Source organism: Dipodomys spectabilis, unplaced genomic scaffold (assembly GCF_019054845.1).
Source record: "Dipodomys spectabilis isolate Male_0828 unplaced genomic scaffold, ASM1905484v1 ptg000057l, whole genome shotgun sequence".
NCBI classification, from domain to species: Eukaryota; Metazoa; Chordata; class Mammalia; order Rodentia; family Heteromyidae; genus Dipodomys; species Dipodomys spectabilis.
The window spans coordinates 5,759,241-5,767,273 of record NW_024870734.1 but is presented as its reverse complement, the minus strand read 5'-3'; the positions used below and the strand labels follow the sequence as shown (position 1 = coordinate 5,767,273).

Here is an 8,033-nt window from a genome sequence, read left to right as displayed (position 1 = left end):
TACTTTGATAAACAATTGCTTACTCTTAAAGAATTAATTATTACAGACGTTTCATAGTTTTATCCTCTACCAGAATGTGGCTGTTTTTCTGTTGACTTCTCAATCTGTATCACCCCATTGGAAACTGCATCTATTGCAGAATTATATAACATGCAAACACGTACTGTTTTCAATCTCTCAGATATGGAATGTTCAGAATTTGAAAATGAGTAGTTATTAGTCATAGGAATTTGAAGAACACATATATCCTGTCTTCTTAACAACTTATTTACTTTTAAAAGTTATGGGTTTCACCAGAATTAATCTGTTTTCGGTTTTAGCATGAGAAAGTACTATATTTATTCTTTTTTTGAAAATATAGGCAAGTATATTGTGAAAATATTGTCAAGTTGGATAACATTCAAGTTGATGATCCTCTGATTAAAAAGGGGTAATTAATTCAAATTAGATGCCAGCTAGTATTGATTTTTAAAAAGTTACTACATAAAGAATAATATTTATTATACTAATCCATGATATTTATTTCATGCAGCTTATTTTTTAAATTTTTTATTAGCAAAGTGATGTACAGTGTGGTTACAGTAATTGTAAGGTACTGAATACATGTCTTTTCAAACTTGTTACCCCCTCTCTCATTTTTCTCATAAATTTCTTTCATCCCAATACTCCTCCCAAGTTGTAATGTACATTTCCAACATATTATTTTGTGAGTATTGCTATTAAATTGGTTTGTCCTTGGTCAAAGAAAATAGAAGTTACATAGTACATTAAAAACAACAATTGTAAATAAAAATCTCTGTTTCCATATCTTGGAGTTCATTTTGCTCAGCATCAGCTTACATGGACATATATATGCATAACAAAGCCACTGGAAAATAATAGTTTCATGGACACTATGTCATGAAAACAACATTTTAACTGTTATTGATGGTAAAGTTGGAATTAGCATTGGTGAATTCGTGATTCTGATAAAGGAATTTCAAAAAAGTTTTAAAATTATGACAGGTAAATTTTAATTGTTCAAAGTTTTTAACAACATAGCCTATGAAGAAAATTTAAAATTGCCTGGGAAAAAAGGCTTTCATGCAAAGAAATCCATGGAGACTTAACTGAGAGGGAGCAATGTGGATAAAGATGGCTCATTTTTACATTAAACAAACAAACCTCAGAAACCTTGCTATCAATCCTGTAGGTTTCCTTGAGAATTGTCCTTACCCAGGATATATACTCTTACTATGTGAAACAATGTTGTAGTGTAATTTAAATTCAAACTTCTTTAAAAAATAAGATATCAAAATTTGTGCATTGACCGTTAATTATCAAACAGTAATTCTCTGAAAAAGATAATTTGGGTCAAAATATTTAGGGAGAAAGTGCCCTCCACAATGAAAGAAGGTATTGGGTATACATTTTTCTGTTTGTAATACTTTCCAAAATGCCTTTGCATGTGAAATACTGAAAAAGTGAAAAAAATCTGATTGGATACTTCAAACCAATGATTTCATATTTCTAATTATCTCACAAAAACATAATATCCTTATTAACATGAGATAGTGAGGACTTCTCTTATTACATTCGGCAAAAAGTTTTGGGATCAGAAAAGAATTGAGCAAATTGAAAAGGTAAGAAAACGTGGTCTTAGAAGCCGTAGCTCAGTGTATTGGCCTAAGCAGTGGAAAGAAGCCAAAACTTTTTGAAATAGATTGTCATAATATTTTTACTACCTAAAGTGATTTTACAGAGCGTATTTGGCTCACTACAATGTGGAATAGATTGAACGAAGACATGGAAATAAATTCCACATCCAAATAAAAGAGTTTTAAAAGAGAAACCATGAAGATGTAGCAGTGGGGGAGGCCGTATAGTCCTTCAGCTTCAATAGACTTGAAGCCAATAATCTGTGATTAATTGGAAATAACGCAAGAGCTAAGAAGAGGATATAGAAGTAGGACATAGAAGCATTGTCCTTTGTAACAGACACTGTCATCCAAGAAATGGGTGATTTAACTCTATTCTTCTCCATACAACTTGTTGAGCAAATGCAAAATGAAGACAAAAAATAATCTATTGAAATAATTTTCCAAAGAATAACTTCACTGTTCCTGATATGGCATCTAAGGAGAATATTAAGAGAGAAGATAAAAGTGGAGTATTTTTTTGTTTCCTCTAAGCATATTGTTAGCAAAATACATCTTTGAGGTTAGAAGTGATTGAAGCAAAAAGTGGTGGAGTATTTATTTTTGTAGGCATTTTAGACACAAGAAGAATTTCAAGGTAAAAGAAAAAAGAATAGCTAAATATTTGTGATCACAGCTTCTTGGACTGGTTTTTTGGAGACAAAGTTTTACATTAGAGTTTGTCCTCATTATCATAGATGTTGGGTTTTCGTGGCAACCAAATGCAAGGGGGAAGTTTAATGTACTCGCTTGGACCAGTAAACATTGATAGAAAAAAATGGCAGATAATATTTAGTGAATTACTTTGACCAATTACTTTGCCAGAAAAAAGAAGGAAAGATATGATTCAAAATCACTTGACTTACAATTATGAAAATATAGTAATGAAGAGATATGCGAGAAAACAGAGGATTGTTTTTTCTCCAGTGGAGTAATGGGTTCTTGATCTTGGTTCTATCATTCTATCTTCACAAGCTATCAAGTGCGGTTCAGGACTGGAGGATCCAGTTCAGAAAAAGAGAACTGGAAGAAGAAAATATTTGCAGCAGATGTAGGTGATTTATAACCTTAGACAATCTATTTAAATCTGTTCAAAATTCTCCCCTACCCCGTACTGCCCTCTTTGAACAGTTTTTTTTTTGCTTTTCCCAAGACTGCCCTTCATTAACTGCTTAAAATTTTGAGAGGTTATATTCAAACTCCTAGAGATTGTTGTTTGGTTGTAATTTTTGTGTGATTTTGTTTTTTTTTGTTGTGTTTTTAAGCTGCATTTCAAAAGCTTGTGCAAGTATGTTACAATTAAATATGTCCATCTAATTGTCCAATGCTCCTGGATCAGAGTTACTCCTTCTATCATTCTCAACCAACCCCTTCTCCAAGATTTATTTCCGATTTACTATTTCCTTTATCACATGTGTACATTGAGTATTCTAGCTGTACTTGTCCCTTGTTCCATTTTTCATTCATTCTATGTCTTTACTATTATTCCGCTCTGGTTTCATCTTCCAGATAGTCATTCTCTTAAAATGTCTGTTAATATTTTTAAAGGTTTATACACATTCCATGGAGTTTCAATCCTGCAAATACTTGAACTTATGTCAACTTCTATTTCCATAATTCATTCATCTGCAATAACAATTCGCAAGTCTGGAGACGTGAATCTTTAGTCAACAAGAAAGTTTAAAAATGGCTTAGAATGTATTCCTAACTACCAATTTTTATAAATGCCTTTGTACAATGGTTTCTGATTATTTTACATGGGATAGAATTTTCTGCTACCTATATGTTTTGGAAAAAAAGAAAAATAATAATTACTACTATAGAGAAATATGATAGATATAGAAGACAGATTTTATGTTTGTCACATCTCTGATGAGTACCCATATTCAAGACTTCAAGTCATAGTTTTTACTATGTTAGACAGACAGGGAAAACATAAAACAACATATGATAAGGCAACTATTTGTGACTTTTTAAAATGTACCTCATTATGTGATGAAATTTACTTTATTAGCTAATGTTTGGGTTTGAAACATGGGGGGCTGATCTATTTAACACATTTCTGCAAGGCACCAACTGAACAACACAAAGAGTGGGTGGTATTATTTCTACACTTTAATGAATGGTTGAAACTCTTTGACATTAGTGCTAGGTAAATAAATCCACTCTATTGTAACTTGCTCCCTCCACTTGAAAAACTTTTAATGTCACTAAGTATCATCTACTTGTCAAATGTTATTTTGGCGAATGTGATTTTAAAAAGTTTATTTGAAAAGGAGTATACTTTCAGGAGATTAAATGTAGGTTATCATTGGATTGAGAATGACAACATTTTTATACTACAGAACCAAGTTCTACTGAAGTACCAGTGTTTTGAAGCACTAAGGATCTTCTCAATTAATGTTTTTTCTGAATTATATTTGACCTCTAAGTCAAATTTTTCTGGCCTTGGTAGACCAATTATGGATTTATCATTCCAGGAACTATTTTTTTGGCTTACATATGCTGGACTGAAATATTTCATTAATCGTTAGGAGAGAGGTATTAAAAGTAACCTTGTGAAATTTGTGATCTTGCTCACTCATATGGGCTGGTCATCTGTAAATTGGAAATTTGAATTACAGTACTTTCTCTCAGATTTTTTATCTCATCTTTATGTTGCCTTGCATTTCACAATTGCTTACTGCTAATTCTTATGTCTCAAGGAATTGAGGCCCTGAAATATTATAGGAAATGAGAATTTGAGATGGGTCTTCAATTACTTTCTGTTGGCATATTACATGGGCCTAGGTGAGACATCTTGCCCTTCTTATCTGATGATGCGGATAACTGGGACCTGGGATACTAGGAACCCTGGGTCCTGCAAAAGAATAATACTTTTTCAAAATAACATCAGCAAAATTTGGGTTCAAAAATATGATTCAAAAATATGGAGAAAACAGTTTGGGACCAGAGAGTTAAACAATAAACAGAGCAGCAGTGTAAAATCCCTTATAGATTAGAAGAAAACAACATTGTTTTTTTACCATGTGAATTAAGATGACCAAGAATATTTAGAAGGTATCCCAAGTTAATACCGAAGACATTGCATTGATACTTTTATATTCTAATATATACTCTAAACCTAATTATTTATATTCCAATTGTATTTATTGGAATAAATAAATATAAATTTATTTCTCAAATTATCAACTGATTCTAGTAAGTTTCACTGTGTAAAATATAAAATCAGCACATATAAGTATAAAATATATAACTATATGTAATATAATAAAAAGGCACATGTTTTGCATTGTTCTGTTGTTGTTAGGATATCAAAAGCAACTCTGTTTTAAAGATTTATTCCATTATCTCTACCTCAGTGTTTGGTAGGGTTAGGCCTAAAGATTTACCATTTGTAGATTTACAGACTGGAGGCAAGAGGAAACAATGTGATAAAAACATTACCAATTTAAGGCCTAAAATCGAGGAGAAACATATGGACTTCTCCTGGAGCTATGGAAATATTTGGTGATGTAAATGCTGTAGTGTAAGTTCCTGCCTGGTTGGAAGGTAGACAGACCAGGACTTTAGGTAATCATGCATATGAATGATTTTTCACCTTCTTGGCTGTAGCTACTTTTGAAATGATAGGTATAATAAACAATTATATTTTGATAAAATACCTTCTAGTCTGAACAGTGCTGTCTGAACTGTTCATCTCTCTATGATCCCTTGTAACTAAGATTAATTTTGTTGCAGTAAGACAATCTTTGCTGTCAGAGTAAGATACTCTGGTTGGTCTGTTCCTACATGGAAGAATGGGAAAGGTCAGGGAGACATTTGTGCCAGTAAGACCTCATTTGGGACATTTTAAGCTGCACAAGTTTAGAAGTAGCTCTTGAGCAAAGCTTACTTTGAATCCCTTAGCTCCACAAATCTAACTCAGTTGGACAAATAAGTACTTGAAAAAGCCATCACCTTTGGACTTAGCTATAAAGGCTTCAAAGTATGATCAGGTTTAAAATGAAAAAGACTTAAAATAGTCATTGACAAAAAAAGGTTGAAATGTGAGCAATCGATTAAACAATATACATTTTTTTTCCCACTCTACACAGAATTTTAGGGAAATAAGATCAATAGCATTGCTAGGAGCAATAAGGTTTCCTTGTTACAAATAGGCAACGAAAGATATATGCCTATATTAAGATTGCATCATTAACTACTTAAATTTACAAGATACTACATGCTTCAGCAGCACATCTACCCAAATTGCAACAATACAGAGAATTACATGGCACTTCCACAAGGATGACATGGAAATTTGTGAAGTATTCTTCAGATTCAAGAAATGAAAAACAGTTATTAAAAAGTTGATTACAAAGATACAAGTGAAAGAATACATTTAGTTCATAGAATTAAAAGTTTGTCTTCAGTGTATTAACTCTTCATCTTAGAAAGGCCTTTACATAGCATAACCTTTACAAAACATTTGAAATTAGATAACATTGTCATTTTATCCCAAAGAAATAAAATACTATAAGGACCTAGGAAAAAAGGAATCTTAAACTGTTTCTATATGGAATGCAATCAGAAAGGACACATTTATTAATGAACCTATATATTATAAATCAATGTAGAATTCAAAGTATTATATTTGGAGAGAATGAAATAGATTATGGATATTATACAAACAGAATACAGACTATTTTAAAATAAACTTTTTCAGACAAGTACCAGAAATATCTTTAGTTTCTTTACTACTCATTTCAACAGGTAAGTTAAACTTATTTCTGATTTTAAAAAATCACAAACTCTGCAGAAATCATTATAGATATATACAAACAAGTCTTGAATATATTTTGATATCAAAGTCAGGCAATTCACTTGGAAGAATACCATGGAATCCATGAATTGTTACAGTGAGATATTGCTGTTACTTTGTATTGTGAGAATATTTTGGAAGGACACAAAGATGGACCAGCATTTTTGAAATTTAAGAAACTTAACCGAACCATTACAACATATGAGAACAATTTGAACAGCCTTCCACAACTTCAAAGATGTAGTGATACATATTATGCTTTTGGCAATATCAAATGCAGTTTCTTCCAAGTTGTTCTTCAGACCTGGTTTGATAAAATGGTTCAACAGAAGGCAATCCAGCATATTTTTTCTACCTCTATTCCCAGCAGCAAGATGCAAGGGGGTCAAGAGGCATTTAGTTTGGTCATTGGTATCTGCATCATGATGAAGTAAAAAAGAAGCCATTCTGGTATTATTCCATGTATAAGCACTGTGCAGGGGTGTCCAGCCATCGACAATTATTTCATGAATATCTGCCTCGAGCCACCAACTCATGGACAATGTCTAAGTGTCCATTGTAGGCTTGCCGATGAAGTGGGGTATACTCATCCTCATTCCTAATATTCACATGAGTGGCCCTTTTGGAAAGTAGTGTCTACACTGTAGTAAGCTGATTATTTTCGGCAGCCCAAAGAAGAAATTTGCTTGGATCCTTCTCCATCTTTTTCTTGCAAATGATACCATTCCTCACTTTTTCATCTTGTTCCTTGTCTTCATCAGAATTGCCTAACCAGTGACTTTGAGTACCACTGGGAATGAGGTGCCTATGTATTTCCCCAATAATTCACATTGGTTGAACTGGTCAGAAAAATCCAATGAATTTTCTGCTTCTGTTTTTTCACCATGATTTGTTTTCTCTTTTTCCATGTTTTCTATTCTAAATTATTCTCACTGGTGAATAGGGAATTGTTAGAGAAAAGAGAAAGATTTTCCTCTATATTCAAAGTTATAGGCTGAAAATGATGACCAGTGGTGTCTTCATGTGCAGCTTATTCTAGGAATGAGAAAATGGGAAATAACGCTTTCTATGAAAATGATTGGGATAATGGCAGAGCAGAAAGTAAAATGATGCAAGAAAAAATATAAAAGCAAAATAAATTAGGATAATTATGGAGCAATCATATTATCTATGAGAACCATGAAAAAGAGAGAGGAAGAGAAAGATGTACAATGACCTAGCTAGCCACAAATCCATCCATGCCTCTGATCAATTTATAGAGGAAACAATTTTACTTTTAAAAAAGAGATGGAAATAGAATTTATGTATTTACTTGAAATTAGTAAATACATTTTAGTAGCCTACCCAAAGATACATAGCTTTGACTAAATTACAGACAAGAATATAAATCCTTGATAATTCTAGTAACAGATCTGACAAATCAGTTAAGTCACACTTTTCCTGTACAATGAACGAATGTGTCTATTCTAGAAAAGCAGCTAGAGAAGGAAGGCCGATTGTATCTGTGACAAAACTTTGTGGAAAATGGTATTGAGGATTACTTACTGGTGATC

At 32.4% G+C, this 8,033-nt stretch overlaps 1 pseudogene; it reads left to right on the top strand.

The window, feature by feature from the left end:
• The first annotated feature begins 5,901 nt into the window (after positions 1 to 5,901).
• On the top strand, positions 5,902 to 6,001 carry LOC122108350 (annotated as a pseudogene).
• Positions 6,002 to 8,033: the final 2,032 nt, after the last annotated feature.